This window comes from Bufo bufo, chromosome 4 (genome assembly GCF_905171765.1).
Source record: "Bufo bufo chromosome 4, aBufBuf1.1, whole genome shotgun sequence".
Lineage (NCBI taxonomy): Eukaryota > Metazoa > Chordata > Amphibia > Anura > Bufonidae > Bufo > Bufo bufo.
Window position 1 is genome coordinate 307,999,050 of NC_053392.1, and position 26,083 is coordinate 308,025,132.

Consider the following 26,083-nt stretch of genomic DNA (forward strand, 5'->3'; position numbering starts at 1 on the left):
ACTGTGATTATATCACAGAAAAATATTAAATATAATTTTTTTTATCTGCGAGGTATTTGTGAGTGAGTGACACCCTGTAACGGTATAAGTGGAGGCCTAGCCACTAGCCCGTGGCCACAATACAGTCTGTGTGGGCCTGACACACACTGGCTTGAAAATGTGATTAGATCACAGAAAAATATTAAATAGAATTTTTTTTATCTGAAAGGTATTTGAGTGAGTGACACCCTGTAACAGTATAAGTGGAGGCCTAGCCACTAGCCAGTGGCCACAATACAGTCTGTGTGGGCCTGACACACACGGGCTTGCAAATGTGATTATATCACAGAAAAATATTAAATATATTTTTTTTTATCTGCGAGGTATTTGTGAGTGAGTGACACCCTGTAACGGTATAAGTGGAGGACTAGCCACTAGCCCGTTGCCATAATACAGTCTGTGTGGGCCTGACACACACTGGCTTGCAAATGTGATTATATCACAGAAAAATATTAAATATAATTTTTTTTTATCTGCGAGGTATTTGTGAGTGAGTGACACCCTGTAATGGTATAAGTGGAGGCCTAGCCACTAGCCAGTGGCCACAATACAGTCTGTGTGGGCCTGACACACACTGGCTTGAAAATGTGATTAGATCACAGAAAAATATTAAATAGAATTTTTTTTATCTGAAAGGTATTTGAGTGAGTGACACCCTGTAACGGTATAAGTGGAGGCCTAGCCAGTGGCCACAATACAGTCTGTGTGGGCCTGACACACACGGGCTTGCAACTGTGATTATATCACAGAAAAATATTAATTAGAATTTTTTTTTATCTGCGAGGTATTTGTGAGTGAGTGACACCCTGTAACGGTATAAGTGGAGGCCTAGCCACTAGCCAGTGGCCACAATACAGTCTGTGTGGGCCTGACACACACGGGCTTGCAAATGTGATTAGATCACAGAAAAATATTAAATAGAATTTTTTTTATCTGAAAGGTATTTGAGTGAGTGACACCCTGTAACGGTATGAGTGGAGGCCTAGCCACTAGCCAGTGGCCACAATACAGTCTGTGTGGGCCTGACACACATGGGCTTGCAACTGTGATTATATCACAGAAAAATATTAAATTGAATTTTTTTTTATCTGCGAGGTATTTGTGAGTGAGTGACACCCTGTAACGGTATAAGTGGAGGCCTAGCCACTAGCCAGTGGCCACAATACAGTCTGTGTGGGCCTGACACACATGGGCTTGCAACTGTGATTATATCACAGAAAAATATTAAATTGAATTTTTTTTTTATCTGCGAGGTATTTGTGAGTGAGTGACACCCTGTAACGGTATAAGTGGAGGCCTAGCCACTAGCCAGTGGCCACAATACAGTCTGTGTGGGCCTGACACACACGGGCTTGCAAATGTGATTAGATCACAGAAAAATATTAAATAGAATTTTTTTTATCTGAAAGGTATTTGAGTGAGTGACACCCTGTAACGGTATAAGTGGAGGACTAGCCACTAGCCAGTGGCCACAATACAGTCTGTGTGGGCCTGACACACACGGGCTTGCAACTGTGATTATATCACAGAAAAATATTAAATATAATTTTTTTTTATCTGCAAGGTATTTGTGAGTGAGTGACACCCTGTAACGGTATGAGTGGAGGCCTAGCCACTAGCCAGAGGCCACAATACAGTCTGTGTGGGCCTGACACACATGGGCTTGCAAATGTGATTAGATCACAGAAAAATATTAAATATATATTTTTTTATCTGCGAGGTATTTCTGAGTGAGTGACACCCTGTAACGGTATAAGTGGAGGCCTAGCCACTAGTTAGTGGCCACAATACAGTCTGTGTGGGCCTGACACACATGGGCTTGCAACTGTGATTATATCATAGAAAAATATTAAATAGATATTTTTTTTATCTGCGAGGTATTTGTGAGTGAGTGACACCCTGTAACGGTATAAGTGGAGGCCTAGCCACTAGCCAGTGGCCACAATACAGTCTGTGTGGGTCTGACACACACTGGCTTGCAAATGTGATTATATCACAGAAAAATACTAAATATAATTTTTTTTATCTGAAAGATATTTGAGTGAGTGACACCCTATAACGGTATAAGTGGAGGCCTAGCCACTAGCCAGTGGCCACAATACAGTCTGTGTGGGCCTGACACACATGGGCTTGCAACTGTGATTATATCACAGAAAAATATTAAATTGAATTTTTTTTTATCTGCGAGGTATTTGTGAGTGAGTGACACCCTGTAGCGGTATAAGTGGAGGCCTAGCCACTAGCCCGTGGCCATAATACAGTCTGTGTGGGCCTGACACACATGGGCTTGCAACTGTGATTAGATCACAGAAAAATATTAAATAGAATTTTTTTTATCTGCGAGGTATTTGTGAGTGAGTGACACCCTATAACGGTATAAGTGGAGGCCTAGCCACTAGCCCGTGGCCATAATACAGTCTGTGTGGGCCTGACACACATGGGCTTGCAACTGTGATTAGATCACAGAAAAATATTAAATAGAATTTTTTTTTATCTGCGAGGTATATGTGAGTGAGTGACTCCCTGTAACGGTATAATTGGAGGTCTAGCCACTAGCCAGTGGTCACAATACAGTCTGTGTGGGCCTGACACACACTGGCTTGCAAATGTGATTATATCACAGAAAAATATTAAATATAATTTTTTTTATCTGCGAGGTATTTGTGAGTGAGTGACACCCTGTAATGATATAAGTGGAGGCCTAGCCACTAGCCCGTGGCCACAATACAGTCTGTGTGGTCCTGACACACACGGGCTTGCAAATGTGATTAGAACACAGAAAGATATTAAATATAATTTTTTTTATCTGAAAGGTATTTGTGAGTGAGTGACACCCTGTAACGGTATGAGCGGAGGCCTAGCCACTAGCCAGTGGCCACAATACAGTCTGTGTGGGCCTGACACACACTGGCTTGCAAATGTGATTAGATCACAGAAAAATATTAAATATAATTTTTTTTTATCTGCAAGGTATTTGTGAGTGAGTGACACCCTGTAACGGTATAAGTGGAGGCCTAGCCACTAGCCAGTGGCCACCATACAGTCTGTGTGGGCCTGACACACACGGGCTTGCAAATGTGATTAGATCACAGAAAAATATTAAATAGAATTTTTTTTTATTTGCGAGGTATTTGTGAGTGAGTGACACCCTGTAACGGTATAAGTGGAGGTCTAGCCACTAGCCAGTGGCCACAATACAGTCTGTGTAGGCCTGACACACACTGGCTTGCAACTGTGATTATATCACAGAAAAATATTAAATATAATTTTTTTTTATCTGCGAGGTATTTGTGAGTGAGTGACACCCTGTAACGGTATTAGTGGTGGGCTAGCCAGTAGCCACAATACAGTCTGTGTGTTCCTGACACACACGGGCTTGCAAATGTGATTAGATCACAGAAAAATATTAAATATAATTTTTTTTATCTGCGAGGTATTTGTGAGTGAGTGACACCCTGTAACGGTATGAGTGGAGGCCTAGCCACTAGCCAGTGGCCACAATACAGTCCGTGTGGGCCTGACACACATGGGCTTGCAACTGTGATTATATCACAGAAAAATATTAATTAGAATTTTTTTTTATCTGCGAGGTATTTGTGAGTGAGTGACACCCTGTAACGGTATAAGTGGAGGCCTAGCCACTAGCCAGTGGCCACAATACAGTCTGTGTGGGCCTGACACACACGGGCTTGCAAATGTGATTAGATCACAGAAAAATATTAAATAGAATTTTTTTTATCTGAAAGGTATTTGAGTGAGTGACACCCTGTAACGGTATGAGTGGAGGCCTAGCCAGTGGCCACAATACAGTCTGTGTGGGCCTGACACACACGGGCTTGCAACTGTGATTAGATCACAGAAAAATATTAAATAGAATTTTTTTTTATCTGCGAGGTATTTGTGAGTGAGTGACACCCTATAACGGTATAAGTGGAGGCCTAGCCACTAGCCAGTGGCCACAATACAGTCTGTGTGGGCCTGACACACACTGGCTTGCAACTGTGATTATATCACAGAAAAATATTAAATATAATTTTTTTTTATCTGCGAGGTATTTGTGAGTGAGTGACACCCTGTAACTGTATAAGTGGAAGTCTAGCCACTAGCCAGTGGCCACAATACAGTCTGTGTTGGCCTGACACACACGGGCTTGCAACTGTGATTATATCACAGAAAAATATTAAATATAATTTTTTTTATCTGCGAGGTATTTGTGAGTGAGTGACACCCTGTAACGGTATAAGTGGAGGCCTAGCCACTAGCCCGTGGCCACAATACAGTCTGTGTGGGCCTGACACACACTGGCTTGAAAATGTGATTAGATCACAGAAAAATATTAAATAGAATTTTTTTTATCTGAAAGGTATTTGAGTGAGTGACACCCTGTAACAGTATAAGTGGAGGCCTAGCCACTAGCCAGTGGCCACAATACAGTCTGTGTGGGCCTGACACACACGGGCTTGCAAATGTGATTATATCACAGAAAAATATTAAATATATTTTTTTTTATCTGCGAGGTATTTGTGAGTGAGTGACACCCTGTAACGGTATAAGTGGAGGACTAGCCACTAGCCCGTTGCCATAATACAGTCTGTGTGGGCCTGACACACACTGGCTTGCAAATGTGATTATATCACAGAAAAATATTAAATATAATTTTTTTTTATCTGCGAGGTATTTGTGAGTGAGTGACACCCTGTAACGGTATGAGTGGAGGCCTAGCCACTAGCCAGTGGCTACAATACAGTCTGTGTGGGCCTGACACACACGGGCTTGCAACTGTGATTATATCACAGAAAAATATTAAATATAATTTTTTTTTATCTGCGAGGTATTTGTGAGTGAGTGACACCCTGTAATGGTATAAGTGGAGGCCTAGCCACTAGCCAGTGGCCACAATACAGTCTGTGTGGGCCTGACACACATGGGCTTGCAACTGTGATTATATCACAGAAAAATATTAAATATAATTTTTTTTATCTGCGAGGTATTTGTGAGTGAGTGACACCCTGTAACGGTATAAGTGGAGGCCTAGCCACTAGCCCGTGGCCACAATACAGTCTGTGTGGGCCTGACACACACTGGCTTGAAAATGTGATTAGATCACAGAAAAATATTAAATAGAATTTTTTTTATCTGAAAGGTATTTGAGTGAGTGACACCCTGTAACGGTATAAGTGGAGGCCTAGCCAGTGGCCACAATACAGTCTGTGTGGGCCTGACACACACGGGCTTGCAACTGTGATTATATCACAGAAAAATATTAATTAGAATTTTTTTTTATCTGCGAGGTATTTGTGAGTGAGTGACACCCTGTAACGGTATAAGTGGAGGCCTAGCCACTAGCCAGTGGCCACAATACAGTCTGTGTGGGCCTGACACACACGGGCTTGCAAATGTGATTAGATCACAGAAAAATATTAAATAGAATTTTTTTTATCTGAAAGGTATTTGAGTGAGTGACACCCTGTAACGGTATGAGTGGAGGCCTAGCCAGTGGCCACAATACAGTCTGTGTGGGCCTGACACACACGGGCTTGCAACTGTGATTAGATCACAGAAAAATATTAAATAGAATTTTTTTTTATCTGCGAGGTATTTGTGAGTGAGTGACACTCTTTAACGGTATAAGTGGAGGCCTAGCCACTAGCCAGTGGCCACAATACAGTCTGTGTGGGCCTGACACACACTGGCTTGCAACTGTGATTATATCACAGAAAAATATTAAATATAATTTTTTTTTATCTGCGAGGTATTTGTGAGTGAGTGACACCCTGTAACTGTATAAGTGGAAGTCTAGCCACTAGCCAGTGGCCACAATACAGTCTGTGTTGGCCTGACACACACGGGCTTGCAACTGTGATTATATCACAGAAAAATATTAAATATAATTTTTTTTATCTGCGAGGTATTTGTGAGTGAGTGACACCCTGTAACGGTATAAGTGGAGGCCTAGCCACTAGCCCGTGGCCACAATACAGTCTGTGTGGGCCTGACACACACTGGCTTGAAAATGTGATTAGATCACAGAAAAATATTAAATAGAATTTTTTTTATCTGAAAGGTATTTGAGTGAGTGACACCCTGTAACAGTATAAGTGGAGGCCTAGCCACTAGCCAGTGGCCACAATACAGTCTGTGTGGGCCTGACACACACGGGCTTGCAAATGTGATTATATCACAGAAAAATATTAAATATATTTTTTTTTATCTGCGAGGTATTTGTGAGTGAGTGACACCCTGTAACGGTATAAGTGGAGGCCTAGCCAGTGGCCACAATACAGTCTGTGTGGGCCTGACACACACGGGCTTGCAACTGTGATTATATCACAGAAAAATATTAAATAGAATTTTTTTTTATCTGCGAGGTATTTATGAGTGAGTGACACCCTATAACGGTATAAGTGGAGGCCTAGCCACTAGCCCGTGGCCACAATACAGTCTGTGTGGGCCTGACACACATGGGCTTGCAACTGTGATTATATCACAGAAAAATATTAAATATAATTTTTTTTATCTGAAAGGTATTTGAGTGAGTGACACCCTGTAACGGTATGAGTGGAGGCCTAACCACTAGCCAGTGGCCACAATACAGTCTGTGTGGGCCTGACACACACGGGCTTGCAACTGTGATTAGATCACAGAAAAATATAAAATAGAACTTTTTTTATCTGCGAGGTATTTGTGAGTGAGTGACACCCTGTAACGTTATAAGTGGAGGCCTAGCCACTAGCCAGCGGCCACAATACAGTCTGTGTGGGCCTGACACACACTGGCTTGCAACTGTGATTATATCACCATAAAGTGGTGTGGAAAATGGTAATTGAGACAGGCTTGGCCTCCCTCTTCCCTGGCCACGCCACACCACCTTATTTCAGCCACCTTGGAAAAGTGGCGTGAGCTGGGAAAAGACACAAAATCTGCACCTAAAATACGCCAAAAAGGGCCATATTTTTTGTCATAAATGACCCCCCAGGTACCAGCAAGCCATGACAGTCTTCAGAATTCCAAGTATGCCAAGGCTAGAGAACCAAACATTTCTGAATTTGTAGTAGTAATTGAAGGCTAGAATAGAGCTATTAAAATTGACGGCAAACAAAATTTATATTTGAGTAACGTGCAACATAAGTGTCTAGTTTCAAGTGAAGCTCAACACGGCATTGCTAGTAACCCAATGAACCGAAGACTGTAAATGCCCCACTCCCCTCCCCCTCCCACACACACACATCTGTGTCAGAGCTGCAGGCATTGTGGGTAAGCTTCAAAGCAGTTAATATGTGTATACTGTTCAGCCATGCTTATATTAACCCATTAAAGCACATAAATATATTGAGAAGAAAATAAGGCTGTTCCTCTGTAATGTAGAATGAAGCAATGTTTTAATAAATAATTCTATCAGTCTATATTCAAGTTCATGAGTAGATGAAAATAAGCACAATGCCAGGTTATTACACCAGAGTATTACAAAACAGGAAAATTTCCATGTCATATCTTAATATGTCTTTAGCCAATGTGAAACTGGGGATCAGGATTTCCATGCACAGATTTGGAGAGACAGTGCTTTTCAATGGCAAATAATAAGAAAAGTCATTAGCCTATATTTTGCTGTTTAGAATGAATGTGTATTACGGTTAACAATCTTATCAGTCATAATACATTTCATTTACTAGCACTGTAAGAGGAAATTGCATTAGTACTCACCTGCCTTGCTTTAATACTTCAGGTACACTTCTTGCCTGTAGATGAACTCTGCTGTCAGCAAACAAATGAGATGCCCAAAGAACAAATACTGTGCAAATCCCAACAAAACTGGTAGTCAGCATGATACCTTCAAGACTACTGCCCAAAAATAGTTCGAAGAGAAAACGGTAGGACTAAATTTTGTTTTTTCTTTAAGACATTGGTGGGTCATCTCATTATTAGAGGGATGTTTACCCATACAGAAAGGAAACGCCACTCAGTATTTAATCTGGATGCAGGGGAAAGCAATTTCCACTAAACCTATAAATCCATCTACGTCAGATGGCTGGGATTTTCAGGCTGTGGTGAATTCATGTCTCTTTCAGAACTGCTTTTATGCTTGCTGCTTAGGGCAATGTAGAAAATTGTAAAACTAGAAGTCGGGGTTATAAATGATGTAATATATCCTCGATTTTAAGAAACATTTGCCTGTTTCTGTTTTATATTTCTCATCAAAATTAATAAAAATTTGATTAAAAAAATAGAAGTTGTGGAGCAGAGATCATTTGCAGAAAGCTTTATCTGAACAGTGGCTTGATGATAACCTCCAGAAATCAGTCAGTTGTAATAAATGTCCCCAGAGAGGATTCTTTAAATATTCCTATATGCAGCAGATCAGTGGGGATGGAAAGAAAGGAACAAATCTTTGGCAAGGGAGGGACAAAATCTTCATGGTATCATAATATTCTTGAATTTAACAATATTGGAATAGTACAGTCATACATCATATAAAACATTTATTTTACATACTTTTTTTCAGCTTTTTTGAAGATGGTGACATTCTCAGCATATTTTTACATGTTGTAGTCAAAAGATAAGAAACCAAAGTAAAAGTACTACAAATAGGACATGCTACAGTTATTTAACCTCTAACATATGTGTGATTTTCAAATGCAAAATGAATTTATATATATTTTTTTATAATGACCTCATTTATAATTTATTTAACAACTGGATGCTGCAGAAAGAATGCAGTGGATTTAGCCTTCAATGGATTGTCCACGTAAGATAATATCTATTCTTAATAGTGCCTCCCTGACAATAAACGTTTGTAGTCTGTCCTGCTCAGGACCAGGGTTGGACTGGCACACACCCTTTCCCCCCTCCCCATACAAACACAACCCAGCCCACATAAATTATCACCAATCATACTGAAAAATAGCAGTGTGCAATGCATGCTTTGGCAAATATGTAAACCACACTATGAACAAAAAAGAAAATAGTAATGACACATAGAAGTACCTAAACAAATGTTCAGGCAGTGATATAATTTTTTTTAGTCAGGGACAAGTATACGCTATCATTAAAGGGGTTCTCTGGGAAGTAAGAAAATGAAAATACTTAAATGTTACTTTATTATAAATATTTGTCAAATACCTTTCATTAGTTATAATGGCTCGTTTTGTCTGGGGAGCAATCATCAGTGGAAACAAAATGGCCGCTGTCCCATTAGTTCACACAAAACCTGTCCTGATCACACATGAGGACAAGTTACTTTACAACACTGAGGTAAAGAGCTGCCTCATCCTCCTCTCTACTTGTTAGGGATTATGATCCTGAACACAGATTATAAGATCTTCAGCTGAATCTCTGTAGGAATGGAGTACATGAGGAGACATGAAGTACAGAGAGGACAGACAGGACGGGCTGTCGTAATGTGTTGCTGTGGTAATGGAGACTATAAACAAGTGCTGCTGCTCATTAGCCACACCTCACCCATCTCTCATGTCTCCTCATCATCTCCATTTGAACATAGTAACTTGTCCTTCTGTGTGATTAGGACAGGTTTTGTGTGTACTAATAGGACTACGGCCATTTTATTTCTCATAATGATTGCTCCCTAGACAAAATAAGCCATTATAAGTAATGAAAGGTATTTTAGAATATATTTATTATAAAATAATATTTAAGTATTTTCATTTTAATTATTCTTGGAGAACCCCTTTAAACAAGAACCAACATAACTAGTAATACTGAAATTTAGTGACCGTACAGTGGTCAGATACCAGGTCTACACTGGTGATCTGAAGAGCATACAAGAGAATCAGATGCAGTCACAGTCAGAATACATAATAATTAGAGAACCTGTGACCTGAACAGCAATATTTAGAGAATTAGTTCAGTTTCGTGGACACCACCTTCTACTGTGTTTGGGTATAAAGAAACAGTGATGGCCAGTTTGCAGTGTTCGCCAGCGAACACATGTGATCTGCCATCTTAACTGACAAGTCCGGCGAGGCACAGGTAAGTCCTTACCTGTGCCTGTGCGCGAGCCGGACTGAAATGAAATGCGGTCTCCGGGAGCAGGCAGTTCTGAGAACAGAATTTATAGAATGATTGGTCTAAATGTGAACTCTTAGGAAGTACTGTGTTTTTTTGCTTTATAAGACACACCTGATAAGACACACCTAGGTTCTAGAAGAGAAAAAAAGAATTTTCATCAGACCTCAGATCAGACCCCCGTATCAGAACTCAGAGCAGACCCCCATATCAGACCTCAAATCAGGCTCCCATTTCAGACCTCAGATCAGACCCCCATATCAGACCCCCATAGCAGACCTCAGATCAGACCCCCATATCAGACCTCAGATCAGACTCTCATACCAAACCTCAGATTAGATCCCCATTAAACCTCTATGTCAGACCCCCATATCAGATGTCAGATCAGCCCCCATCAGACCTCAGATTGGACCTTCATGTCAGCCCCTCATCAGACCTCAGATCAGACTGTCATCAGAGCTAAAATAAATAAATTAAGTTACCTATCCTATTCCACTGCTACTCTGCAGGTCCAGTGGTCTGTCCTGTAGTCATGCTCCCTGTTCTTCTCCGGGCCTCTGTTGCACTGTGGCCTGACACACACATCAGTGTAAGCAGCCAGGACAGTGCAGTATGGGCACAGAGAAGACCAGGGAGCAGTAAGTACAGCAAGCACTTGAAGCAATTCACTCTCCACTCCCCCCACTCCAGCATACTAACAATGGCTTCCTTAATGTAAGTGCTCACTAGTATTCACTTTCTATAAAATGCACTGATATTTTTGCCCCACTTTTGGGGGAAAAGAGTGTCTTATAAAGTGAAAAATACTGTAACTGAAAGTGTTCTGCCCAGCAGGGTTAGAAAATGATTCTAGTTCATTTTGCCATGGTTTTGGTATTTCTCAAGTGTTTATTGTGGTTATAGCACCATCTAGCGGTGTTAAGTTGTATAACACTTTGTTTTTCCTGTTACAAAGACTACTGCGTTGTGGGTGGTACACTGGATTGTGGGAGTGAAAAGTATCAAGGGAAAGAGAAGTCTCCAGTCACCAGGATACATCAGCAGAGCTGTTCTTTTGCATATCTCCTTCTTAAACTCCACCATCCTTGTATAAGCATATATGTTTTACCAATCAAACAATCCTGTTTTACCAATAAACGAGTTAGACTACAAAGAACAGTCCTCTTATTTGGAAGACAGGAATGGTTTATGCTGAATGTCAGACTGCACACTGTGTGAACGTGTATGACAGAACAGAAAGCAATATGAAAACTAACAAAGCAATCATAGACTCTCAGAATAACATATACGACCATCATCCACATGTGGAGAATGAATGCATTTTTGGGATTATGGTATATAAAAATATTTTGAGGTAGTGATTTCATTTATCTTGAAGGTTTCATAATGCTGAAACTCCACAAAGGTCAGTATTGGGGCTCTACATTAAATATATTTATTAATGACCTTGTAGAGGGCTTACAGACCAGAATTTAAACATTTGCAGATGAAACTAAGCTCTGTAAGGTAATCAACTTAGAGGAGGATAATATAATATTACACAGGGATTTGGGGAAACCGGAGGCAGAGAAATGGCAAAGTTTAATGTGGATAAATGTATAGTTGCGCACTAAGGCTCCATTCACACGTCCGCAAAATGCGGAACGCACATTGCCGCTTTACGTGTTTTGGATCCGCAAAACACGTTGCGGACGTGTGAATGGAGCTTTAGGCCTCCTGCACACGACCGTATGGCTTTTTCAGTATTTTGCAGTCTGTCTTACACGGATCCGTTGTTCCGTTTTTTGTTTCCGTTGTGTTTCCGTTTCTGTTCCGTTTTTCTGTTCCATTTTTCCGTATGGCATATACAGTATACAGTAATTACATAGATAAAATTGGGCTGGGCATAACATTTTCAATAGATGGTTCCGCAAAAAACGGAACGGAAACGGAAGACATACGGATGCATTTCCGTATGTGTTGCGTTTTTTTGCGGACCCATTGACTTGAATGGAGCCACGAAATGTGATTTGCGGGCAATAATAGGACATGTTCTATCTTTAAACGGAACGGAAAGACGGAAATATGGAAACGGAATGCATACGGAGTACATTCCGGTTTTTTTGCGGAACTATTGAAATGAATGGTTCCGTATACGGACCGTATACGGAAGGCAAAATACGGCCAGTAAACGGGGGGAAAAAACGGTCGTGTGCAGGAGGCCTTATGCTGAGGAAACAGACGGTATGCATTAAATAGTAAAACACAATAATACTGCCACTGAAAAAGACTGGTGGACAGCAGACTTAACTTTAGAATTCAATGCCAGTCCGCTGCTGTCAAAACAAATGAAATCATAGAGTGCAAAGAGGATAAGTACATCAGTGTCTACATATAATTTCTTACAAGTTCTAAGGCTACTTTCACACTTGCGTTTTGGACAGATCCATCATGGATCTGCAAAAACGGATCCGTTACAATAATACAACCGCATGCATCCGCCATGAGCGGATCCGTTTGTATTATCTGTAACATAGCCAAGACGGATCCGTCATGAACTTCATTGAAAGTCAATGGGGGATGGATCAGTTTTCAATTGTGCCAGATTGTGTCAGAGAAAACGGATCCGTCCCCGTTTGGCTCAGTTTCGTCAAGCGGACAGCAAAACGCTGCAGGCAGCGTTTTGGTGTCCGTCTCCAGAGCGGAATGGAGACTGATCGGAGGCAAACTGATGCATTCTGAGAGGATCCTTTTCCATTCAGAATGCATTAGAGCAAAACTGATTCGTTTTGGATCACTTGTGAGAACCCATGACGAATCTCACAGACGGAAAGCCAAAACGTGAGTGTGAAAGTAGCCTAAGTTGGCGGCTTCCTTAAAAGGGTTGTCTCACTTCAGCAGGGGAACACCTCTATGGTGGCCGGGACTGCAGGAGTGCGCATAGGCCAGCGCTTTTTCCTATAGTGTGCAAGCACACCCACCGCTGCTGGATTTCAGGGTTGCCGTAATCTCTGGATACGAGTAGAGATGTCCCGAACTATTCGCAGGCGAACAGTTCCTAGCGAACATCGCTTGTTTGCGTTTGCCGCGGCAGGCGAACATATGCGATGTTCGGTCCGCCCCCTATACATCATCATTGAGCAAACTTTGACCCTGTACCTCACAGTCAGCAGACACATTCCAGCCAATCAGCATACCCTCCCTCCCAGACCCTCCCACCTCCTATCAAAAAGCAAGGACAGCATCCATCTTAGATTCATTCAGTAGTTGCAGTGTTAGTTAGAGCAGGGAGAGTGCTGCTGCTGCTGAATTAATAGGGAAATCGTTAGCGAGGCTAGTGTTCTGTGTCCAAACAAGTCATCAAAGACTCATCTGCTGTAAGGACAGCGTCCTGACAGCACCCCAAAAAGCCCTTTTTAGGGCTGGTACATCAGTCTGCTTTTTTAAAAATTTTATATATATATATATATATATATATATATATTTATTGCAGTTGCCTGACCGTGTGTGAGAGGCCACAGGCCCACAGACTGTACTGTGCCCACTGCCCACCACTCATATCGGTAATTTTTTTTTTTCTTTGTAATATAATTGCAGTTGCCTGCCAGTGTGTGTATGGCCCACTGACTGTACTGTGCCCACTGCCAGTGCCCACCACTCATATCGGGTGGCACAGTACCTTGCAGATAAAAAAGTAATTTAATTTTTTTCTCTGTAATATAATTGCAGTTGCCTGCCAGTGAGTGTCAGGCCCACAGACTGTACTGTGCCCACTGCCCACCACTCACATCGGGTGGCACAGTACCTTGCAGATAAAAAAGTCATTAAATTTTTACCCTTTAATATAATTGCAGTTGCCTGCCAGTGTGTGTCAGGCCCACAGACTGTACTGTGCCCACTGACAGTGCCCACCACTCATATCGGGTGGCACAGTACCTTGCAGATAAAAAAGTAATGAAATTTTTTCTCTGTAATATAATTGCAGTTGCCTGCCAGTGAGTGTCAGGCCCACAGACTGTACTGTGCCCACTGCCCACCACTCATATCGGGTGGCACAGTACCTTCCACGCATAGTACCACTAATCTAAAAAAAATGACAGGCAGAAGCAGGCCACCCCGCAGGGGCTGTCGTGGTCGTGGTGCTGTGATTTCTTTTGGCCCTAGAATAATGCCCAGTGTTCAGAGGCCACGTACCCTGAACTCGAAAAGTTCAGAGGACATAGTTGACTGGCTAACACAGGACACCTAATCTTTTACAGCTTCCGCTCGGAACCTTGACGCACCATCCTCCTAAAGCTCATCTTCGGGCACCTCTCAAGTTACCACTCGCCCGCCCGCCGCCACCACCAACACTAGCACCACAGCCGCTTCACTTGATCTGTCAGAGGAGTTATTTACACATCAGTTGGAAGAAATGAGTGATGCGCAACCATTATTGCCAGAGGATGTAGATAACAGGGATATGTCTCAGTCAGGCTGCATTACACACATGGACGTACGGTTTGATGATGATGATGTTGTACCCGCTGCTGCTTCCTTTGCTGAGTTGTCAGATACAAGTGAAGCGGTTGATGATGACGATGTGTCCGTGGATGTCACGTGGGTGCCCGCTCGAAGAGAAGAAGAACAGTGGGAAAGTTCAGATGGGGAGACAGAGAGGAGGAGGAGACGAGTTGGAAGCAGGGGGAGGTCGTCGCAAGGAGCTAGTGGCACAGTCAGACAGCATGTATCGGCACCCGGGGTCAGCCAGACAGCACGCCAATCAATGCATGCTGTTGCCACCACCAGAATGCCGTCATTGTAAAGCTCAGCAGTGCTGCATTTTTTTGTGTGTGTTTGCCTCTGATAACAGCGTTGCCATTTGCAACCTGTGCCAAAAGAAACTGAGTCGTGGGAAGTCCAACACCCACCTAGGTACAACTGCTTTGCCAAGGCACATGATCTCACATCAAACGCCTATGGGATCAACACATGATGAGTACAAGCAGCACAGAAACTCAAAGCCACTATCCTCCTCCTGGTCCAGCATCTTCAGCCATGTCAACCACTGCTGTCCTCCTTGCTCCCTCTCAACCACCCACCACTCCGCCTCTCCCCTTCAGCAGTTCCTGCTCATCTGCCCACAGTCAGGTGTCTGTCAAGGAAATGTTTGAGCGTAAGAAGCCAATGTCACAGAGTCACCCCCTTGCCCGGTGTCTGACAGCTGGCTTGTCGGAACTCTTAGCCCGCCAGCTTTTACCATACAAGCTGGTGGAGACTGAGGCCTTCAAAAAAATTTGTCGCTATTGGGACACCGCAGTGGAAGGTACCCGGCCGAAATTTATTTTCACAAGAGGCAATCCCCAACCTGTACTCTATTGTTGAAAAGGAAGTCATGGCATGTCTGGCACACAGTGTTGGGGCAAGGGTCCATCTGACCACTGATAGCTGGTCTGCAAAGCACGGTCAGGGCAGGTATATCACGTACACTGCGCATTGGGTAAACCTGCTGACGGCTGCCAAGCATGGAATGCGTGGCTCTGCAGAGGAGTTGGTGACACCGCCACGACTTGCAGGCAGGCCTGCTGCCGCCTCCTCTACTCCTCCTACTTCATTCGCTAACCTCCTCGGCTGAGTCCTCTTCTGCGTCTTGCTCCACATCAACTGCACCCCCCCAGCTCCCCAGGGGCTATTCCACATCCCGGATACGACAGTGTCACGCCCTCTTGGGGTTGACTTGCCTGAAAGCAGAGAGTCACACCGGACCAGCACTCCTGTCCACCCTGAACGCACAGGTGGATCAGTGGCTGACCCCGCACCAACTGGAGATCGGCAAAGTGGTGTGTGACAACGGAAGCAATTTGTTGGCGGCATTGAATTTGGGCAAGTTGACACATGTGCCGTGCATGGCACATGTGTTGAATCTGATCGTACAACGCTTTGTGCATAAGTACCCAGGCTTACAGGACGTGCTCAAGCAGGCCAGGAAGGTGTGTGGCCATTTTAGGCGTTCCTACACGGCCATGGCGCACTTTTCAGATATCCAGCGGCGAAACAACATGCCAGTGAGGCGCTTGATTTGCGACAGCCCGACACGTTGGAATTCAACACTCCTAATGTTCGACCGCCTGCTCCAACAAGAAAAAGCCGTCAACGAGTATTTGTATGACCGGGGTGCTAGGACAGCCTCTGCAGAGCTGGGTATTTTTTTGCCACGTTACTGGATGCTCATGCGCAATGCCTGTAGGCTCATGCGTCCTTTTGAGGAGGTGACAAACCTAGTCAGTCGCACCGAAGGCACCATCAGCGACCTCATCCCATTTGTTTTCTTCCTGGAGCGTGCCCTGCGAAGAGTGCTGGATCAGGCCGTAGATGAGCGTGAAGAGGAAGAGTTGTGGTCACCATCACCACCAGAAACAGCCTTATCATCATCGCTTGCTGGACCTGCAGCAACGCTGGAAGAGGAGTCTGAGGAAGAGGAGTCAGAGGAGGAATGTGGCTTTGAGGAGGAGGAAGACCAACCACAGCAGCATCCCAAGGTGCTTGCTGTCACCTATCTGGTACCCGTGGTGTTGTACGTGGCTGGGGGGAAGAACAGACCTTCAATGAGATCAGTGAGGATGAGGAACGTGACATGAGTAGCTCGGCAACCAACCTTGTGCAAATGGGGTCTTTCATGCTGTCATGCCTGTTGAGGGACCCTCGTATAAAAAGGCTGCAGGAGAACGACCTGTACTGGGTGGCCACGCTACTATACCCCCGGTATAAGCAGAAAGTGGCTGAAATGTTACAGAATTACCGGAAGTCGGAAAGGATGCAGCAGTTCCAAAACAAGTTAAAAAGTAGGCTTTACACAGCGTATAAGGGTGATGTCACAGCACAACGGGAATCTAACAGGGGAAGAGGTGAAAGTAATCCTCCTCCTACCACGACCACACCGGCAAGGACAGGATGCTTTACAGACGTGTTGTTGATGGAGGACATGCAGAGCTTTTTAAGTCCTACGCATCGCCACAGCCCTTCGGGGTCCACCCTCAGAGAATGACTCGACCGACAGGCTGGGTGTGCAGGCTTGACCTGTGGCCTGAACTATCCCAATTTGCGATAGAACTTCTGGCCTACCCCGCTTCAAGTGTCCTGTCAGAGGGGACCTTCAGCGCAGCAGGAGGTATTGTCACTGAGAAGAGAAGTCGCCTAGGTCAAAAAAGTCTAGATTACCTCACCTTTATTAAGATGAATGAGGCATGGATCCCAAAGGGACTGACAGTGGGGGATGCATTTGACTAAAAAAGGCCTGATGAGATGCCTTGGGCTAAAAATGGTCCACACGCTGCTGTATTTAATCTCTGCATGCCGGATGACTTGCGTGACTTCTCCGCCACCAACTAGGGTTCAAGCCGCAATGTTTTAGTGCACTTTCTGCCTGGAAAACATACATTTTTCCGGCCACTGCTACAGCAGCGGCTGCAACAATACCTAATTTTTCAGGCATGTGTACATGCCTAATTTTTCTGGCCTCTGGTGCTGCACTGTGGCTGCAAAAACAAAACCAAAAAAAAGGCACATACATGTGTCAATTCCCCTTCGTGATTGTTACCCTGTTGTGGTGAAGGGGCTTGCGTATCACAATGAAGCGATCACCTCTATGAGTGTGTTGGCAATGTTGGCACACCCCAGATGATAAGGTTGTTGCTTCATTGTGAAGAGACCAAAAGCGATCGGCTGGATAATTTTGCATAGAAAAAACATACATTTTCTTTGTGATCATCTAAGGTGATCATTAAAGCCTACTAGGCCAACAGTGGGCCCACACTGCAGAATCATTGTTTTCTGGGTCACTTAACTGTCACTGAACTACCTCAGCACGACCATAGGCTTTGAAATCACCTGCAATCTCCCAAACGTGCGCACGAGCACAGTCATCACTACACCAAGATTGACGCATAGAGGAATAAAATTTCTGTCATGAGTGTGTCAACTATTGACAACTCTTTGCGGTTGTCTAAAATCTATTCGATACACGTCCCCTGATAGGGGACGTAACAGGGATTAAACTGATAAGAATAGTACTACTTAACACACCACTCATATAGGGTGGCAGAGTACATTGCACTGCGCACGCGCAGTGCCCCAAATTGGAAGTAAGAGGACCGACCAACCATCTTTTTCCATCTCCCGGTTCCTAAAATCTTTTCCATACACCGGCCCCTGATAGGGGACGTAACAGGGATTAAACTGATAGGAATAGTACTACTTAACACACCACTCATATAGGGTGGCACAGTACATTGCACGGTGCACGCGCAGTGCCCCAAATTGGAAGTAAGAGGAACGACCAACCATCTTTTTCCATCACCCGGTTCCTAAAATCTATTCCATACACCGGCCCCTGATAGGGGACAAAACAGAGATTAAACTGGTAAAAACAGATTTTTTTTATTTAAAAACAAGAGGACAGCCTCTGCGGAGCTGGGTATTTGCGTCCTTTTACGGAGGTGACAAACCTGGTCAGTCAAACCCAAGGCAACATCATGGACCTCATCCCATATGCGTTTTTTCTGGAGCGTGCCCTGCGAAGAGTGCTGGATCAGGCCGTAGATGAGCATGAAGAGGAAGAGTTGTGGTCACCATCACCACCAGAAGCAGCCTTGTCATCGTCGATTGCTGGACCTGCGGCAATGCAGAGAGAGGAGTCTGAAGAAGAGGAGTCAGAGGAGGAAGGTGTCCCAGGGGGCTTGTTGTCACCTTTCGGGGACCCTTGGTGTTGTACGTGGCTGGGTGGAGGAAGAGACCTTCAATGACGTCAGTGAGGACAAGGAACGGGACATGGCTAGCTTGGTATCCAACCTTGTGCAAATGGGGAGTTTGCGGTTGTGCAAATGGACTGTTTGCGGTTGTTTGCGGTGCGTTAAATGGGGAGTTTGGTCTGTCAGAGTTTGGTCTGTCACTGTGAAGCGGGGATAACCCTTTCACTACCTGATCGATACAACATCATACCTGATCGTATACACACACTGGATGTTTTAAAGCACGTTATTCCAAACAATTTAGCAATGTTAGGTGATTTATGCCCTTTATAAATGAAAACCCGACTCTGCGTCAACTACGTAATTTTCCATGGGATTTTTGCCATGGATCCCCCTCCGGCATGCCACAGTCCAGGTATTAGTCCCCTTGAAACAACTTTTTCATCACTATTGTGGCCAGAAAGAGTCCCTGTGGGTTTTAAAATTCGCCTGCCTATTGAAGTCTATGGCAATTCGCCGTTCACGAAAATTTGCGGAAATTCCCGTTCGCCGTTCGCGAACGGCAAAATTTTATTTCCGCGACATCTCAAGATACGAGAAGTGCAAAATGTGCTTAAAAAATGAATGAAGTCTGCAAAGGAGGTAATATGGACAACCACAGTACATTAATTAGTAAGTGTCTTGAAAACATTTTTCTTTTTCACTCTTGTAGTCCTGTACCATTTAAAATTTTAATACAAAATATTAATAAAGATGCCCATTGAAGATCAGTGCAATACTCTAATTCGGTCACCTTCCTTTTTTTATGGAAGAAATAGTCTGACTGAGAAAGTTAAGCAAGACTGCCTGCTGTGCTAAAAGTCCAAACAAAGAGGAAGTTAAAGGGGTATTCCGGTTATATCAAGTTATCCCCTATACACAGGATAGGGGATAACTATTAGATTGGTTTGGGTCCTACTGCTGAGACCCCTACTGATCATGAGAACGAGGGCCCTAAACCCCATGGAGCTCCCCTGAAATTAATGGAGTGGGTGGTGAGAAATGAACGCAACTGCTCTATTCATTTCTATAGTTCCGAGCACTTGCCATTTTCATAACTCCCATAGAAATGGATGGAGCAGTCACGTGAATTTCCAACTACCCGCTCCGTTCCTTTCACGGTGCTCCACTGAGCTTAGGGCCCCTGTTCTCGTGATCAGTGAGGGTCCCAGTAGTAGGACCCCCACCAATCTAATAGTTAGCTCCTATACTATCGATAGAGTATAACTTCGTATAACCAAATTAACCCTTTAGGACAGGAAGTTATGTGGAGTGATTTAAAAAAGAAATATCCCAAAAAAACATTCACTCATATTTTTTGTTTAAAAAATGCGTATTCAGATATAGACCGCCGTAAGTTTATGGCAGAAGTCGGGTATTTATATATGGCGCCTGCTCAGAAACACAGCGTGTGCCATAGCTGCTGGGTGCCTGCTGTTTTAAACAGCAGACACCTGAAGCTAATACTGTATTTTTCGCTTTATAAGACGCACTCCCCCCCCCAAAAGTGGGGGGGGAAATGGCTGTGCGTCTTATAAAGCGAATACTAGTGAGCGCTTCCATTATGAAAGCGTTCACTATTATGCTTTAGGTGCTGGGGGTAGGAAGTGAAGCGCTGCAAGCGCTTGTAATACTCACCCTCCTGGTCTTCATTCCTGGGGCCAGCGCTGCACTGTCCTGAACCTGTACAGCATCAGGGTGTAGTGCAAGCAATATGACCTGACGCTGCACTCAGTCAGGTGACCGCAGAAGACATGGGAGTGGGACTGCTGCAGGAGATGGAGAGGAGCCGCGGCGCAGGAGAGGTAAGAGAAGTTTTTTATTTTATTCTGATGTGAGGTCTGATGGGGTTCTGGCTAGGAACTATGATTGGGGGTCTGACAATAAGGGCTGATCTGTAGTCTGATGGGGGGTCTGACAATAAGGGCTGATTTGAGGTCTGATAGGGGTCTGGTCTGAAATAAAGTGCTTATCTGAGGTCTGATGGGGGTTTCACATTGATGGCTGATCTGAGGTCTGATGAGGGTCTGAAATAAGGGGCTGATCTAAGGTGCAAAAAATATGGTATATGCAATCAATGATAACTTAGATCACACACATTTAATTCCTCAGATGCCATGGTAAAATGTGACCACCGGTTCAGAAAATTGCAAAAAAATAATTCCAGGTTAGAATTTTTGCATTTTGACCAAATTTCCTCATGTAACCCTTGCCTTATTCTGTGGCTGTCTAACAGATGTCATATATCTCTTGATGAAAAAAAAAAAAAGTACAGTATGAACACCTTTTGTGGATATTATTCTATGACAAAAAAAGAAAATGGCATATTCCTTTATTGTCAAGACATGATCAGACATATTCCCCTCGGGAATAAATTTCAACGTTCCTATACACATTTAGCCTAGCATTATTTAAAGGGGTTCTGCAGTTTGCTTTAACTGGTGATCTATCCTCTGGATAGATCATCAGCATCTGACCGGCGGAGGTCCAACATCCGGGACCCCCGCCAATCTGCTGCCGCGGGGCCTGGGCGGGGCTAAGCTCTATTCAAGTGAACAGAGCTTAGCCGCGCCCAGGCAAGTTGATACTAGTCATGACTTCACTGGGCCAGCGGTAAACAGTGAGAAGACCGTGGCGCTGCTGGAGCGCCGCTGCCTTCTCAAACAGCTGATCGGCGGGGGTCCCGGGTGTCGGACCCCCTCCAGTCAGATGCTGATGATCTATCCAGAGGATAGATCATCAGTTAAAGCAAACTGCAGAACCCCTTTAATTTTACCAATGCAGAAGCTATTTTCAAGCCTCCTTATAACCCGAATAACTGTGTCTGATTCTGTTCTGTGATGTAGTTGACTCATTACCATCATCATCATTCCCCAGGCTGTAAAAAAAATAATTCTCTGTTTATGTAGCCCAGCTAGAGTAGAGTATGTGAGGCTTAAGTTTAACTTGGAATCCACGTGACTATATATTATAGATGAAGCAAGCGAGCCCAGCTGACAGCCACCTATAACAGGACTTCTCTCATAGGGTAGAGGTTAACAGGAATGGAAGTGAACACCAAACATGGGTATTTTAGTTGCCCCTAAAAAAGGACCCCAGTTGTATCTTGCTATTTTTACCAAAACTGCCATCAGAAATGTCTGGCCGCCTTACTTCTATTATCAGCATTACCTGCCACATTTCTGACTCCCCATCTTGTTCCCTATTGAGCTTGGCATTTCTTACTTTTCTTTTAGTGATTTATTCTTATTCTGCATTGCATTAGTTATTCTAAATTAGTGTTCTGCAACCTACTGAAGTATTTATTTATTCAGTTCAGGTCAGTCAAATCAAAGTTGATCCAGTAAATTCTACATATTGCCCATATTTACTAGGCAGCACACACTGGCCTTAAAGGGCTTTTCTGAGAATTTTCTACTGATGACCTATCCTCTGGATTGGTGGGGTCTGATAACTGGGACCCCTGCCAATCATCTGTTTTAGAAGGCATCTGCACTCACAGTAGTGCTGCGGCCTTCTCGCAGCTTACCCTAGGCCATGTGATGTCACATTAATTTGTCACATGACCAAGGCGCAGCTCATCCCCATTGAAGTGAATGGGAAAAAACTGCAGCAACAGGCCAGAGCTGTCATCCAGCGGTCGTGTTTTGACCAACAATCCAGCTGTACTGGAATGGTTGAATTGCTCTTCAAAATCACCTCGAGTGACAACAGATAGACACAGCTATAAATCGGTGAGTTCCTCTGACACCACGCTTTGTTCGCATGGCCCAGGAACTGCCTCTGTGCCCTCACCTGTCCTGAACCTGCATTGTGCTATTTCTGCATCTTCTCCTAGCCAAGTAAGATATGCCACCGACTCTGCTCCGCTTTGATCTTTTTGAGGACAGTCATCAGTTACAGGCAAGCATAGACTTGGAGGAGAGGTCCGCTGCAGACTCCTCTAGGCATGCAACTACCGACGATGACAGTTGGGTGGGAGTACATGTTGCGAGAGGTCAAGGACGTACACAAGAGACTGGTGAGGTTGATATTAGTGGGGAACAAAGTGATTTACATGGCGATGTTGTTATTTGCACGTGGGAGCCAGGTGAAGAGGGGGCATCGTCATCATCATGAGACGAGGTTGGCAGCATGCCCGTGAGACAGCAGGGTGGAAGTGTTTCCATGAGACAGCAGGTTGGCAGTGTGCCCATGAGACAGCAGTGAGGAAGCAGTGGGAGATCTCCAGCCAAACGCAGGAGGGGTACACCGTCTGCTACTCAGGAGACTACCTGTGAGGAACCCACTAGCAGTGAACGGGTTTATAAAAGCAGTGACAGGCAGGCATTACAAAATGGTGGAGGAAAAATGCCATACTCGCCAGTGTGGGAATTTTTCAGCAAGCCGCTGGCAGGCGTTAGCATGGCAGTATGCAGGATATGTGGGCAGAAGGTGAGGTACGGCCAGGGTGGTAATCGTGACACAGCGGCCCTGCGTCAACACACGCTCCTCCTACTGCTCATCACGTGTTTCGAGAGCAATCGGTCACTGAGGCGATTGCTAAAAGACAACAAGCGCTAATGTAGTTGTACAGCCTGAGGCAGCAACCACTGCATGACCCAGTGGCCCGCACCACTTTTCCTGCAGTCAAGGCTCCATCACCTCAGCAGAAGGGAGCTGTGTTTCCTTACCATCATCTACTGGTCCTGATGCTCCTGCTCCTCCTCCTCCTCGTCACTCATTTAATCAGCAATCGATCACAGAGGCGATTTCAAAAAGACAACAGTATGCGTGCACTCATCCAATGGCACAGAAGCTGAACATACACATGACAAAGTTGTTGGTACTACAGTCCCTCCCCTTCCATGTAGTGGACTCTGCACAATTTAGAGAAATGTTTAAACAAGACGTGACATGTGCTGTTTGCTCAGGCGCTTTGAGGAGGCCACCTTATTTATTAATCGGCAGAACTATGGGATGAATGATGTCATTCCACACCTTCATGTCCTGGAGGGAATGCTGACAAATCTGATTGACGAGGGGACAGAAGATGTGGCACCTACATTTCATGGACACCTAAGCCCTGTGGAGGATGAGGACGAGGAGTAGGACATAAACACCCATGAACTCTATACACAACTAGGTGGTTTATCTGCCCAAGCGACAGCAGAGGAGCAGGAGGAGCTGGAGGCCACCGACGAAGACGACACAGATGAACCTGACAGACCATGACAGTATGCAGTAGTGATGGAGGCAGGGAAAATCTCAGCATCCCTTGGACAAATGGCCAGATGCATGCTTTCTTGTATGCTTCCTGACAGCCACATTGTCAGAATTTTGCAGCGGGATGACTAACTGGCTATCCACATTGTTAGACCCACGCTACCAGTCAAAAATGGGGGCATTTTCTAGACCTTCTGAGAGGGATGTTGTTGCCTTATGTATACAACCTTTGCCTGTTTTGTGATTCTCAAATTGCGGATCCACAAAACACGGTTACTGGAGGTGAGCTTTCTGCATTTTGTGGAATGGAACGTCCAGGCCATAATAGAACAGTCCAGCAAAAACTACACATGGTATGGGAGTATGCAATGCAGTTTATGGGAGTGCAATAAGTACATGGGTACAAGGGTTTTCATCTGCTTCTCTGGTTCACTTGTACTTTTCAAAATACAAATTAAAAAAATGCAGCAATTCATGATAAAACCACTTGTGGTTATTGCCATGCAGTTCTCGTCTGAGCTCTGGATAACCACTAATTGTAAGAATGCCCTGAGGGTTGCCCTAGGTTTTCTGCCACACTTTCCACAGATTTTCTACAGATTTTGAAGGAAGAAGCTTTGGGCGAAAGGTATAGTGGGGTGACGATAACCCAGTCCCCTGGATCTTTTGGTCTGGTATATCTATTTATGCTTATACTTTCTATACATCATAGGATTGCCTTTTTTGCCTGGGAGAAATTGTAGCTGTGGTCAAAGTGTTATATTAATACTAATAATTATATAGCAGAAGGCATTGCCCTCTTAACAGTAATACTGATAAATATACAGCAGACGGTATTGCCCTTTTTAACAGTGAGTAATTTATGGGCACCTTTTATACTATTTGATCAGATTATATATATTTGATCAGTGACAATAATTGATTGTATTCATTCGACCATAGTATAAGTTGGAAATTGCTGGATATCCCTTTTAATATTGGACAATACCTATATGACCATAGTATAATCTGGGGGATTGTTTTTTCTGGTGACATTTGGTGTTCATTTAAGATTGTGGATAATTTTTAATGTGACTATTTATTATATCATGTTGGAATAAAGATGTATTATTTATTAAATCATGTTGGAATAAAGATGTACTATTTAATTGCATACTGTATACTGTGTGGTTGTTTTTTGTTGGTGAAGTCAAAATCGTACAAAGGAGAGAAAGTATTACGGGCGAGTACAAGTACTACTTTTCTTATTTTAAACCATTCCTGGTTTTAGCTTCAAAAACTGCATCAAAAACCTGAATAATTTTTAAATGATCCAATCAAGAAAGTATGTTCCACAGTAGGAAATCTCATTATATAAATTCATCTTCTACAAGAAAATTTAGACTAGCACATTCATGGTCACAGGTGCATATCCATTAAGCGAGCATACAGAAAGCTAATAAAAGTATGGCAGCACAACATTTCACATACAAATAATAGAACTGAGAAATGGGGATCATTCAAACTTGTGTCGGGTCCATCTACCAGGTGTCAAGGTGGCTTCCACAGATGGGTCCCTAACACTAACAGAACTGCCTCTCTTGGACTTACCTAAGCCTACAATATTCAGGGCAGTGTAGGGACCAGATACATTTATACTCTCCTCAGAAGCCCCAGGCAGATGGGCGTTGCTCAGTCTAAAAGAGGCCGCTACCCTCAATATATACTACAAGGCGTAGCGGCGTGAAGTGATGTCGTAGACACGCCGTGGCTCCTCCCCCCGCCCCCAGCAAACAGCGGTAAGCGCAGAGATTGCTGCGACCGGCCACCCGCTCCAGCGCTGGCTTAGAAGGCGCGGAGGGCAGTGGAAGATTCACCCCAACTATCCGGAATGCAGAGGGGATAATATGCAGCAAGCACCCTGCTACTAGGGGTTGACGGCAGACTCCCTAAACCGCCCTGGGGATTGGAGCACCGGTAGCGGGAAAGAAAATCGCCCGGTGTGCTGAAGGCACTTCTTAACATTGCCCACTCTGCGATCCCGGACCATCATTTACCTGCTTGCGGACATCAGGAGGAGACTGGAGCCCTTGTGT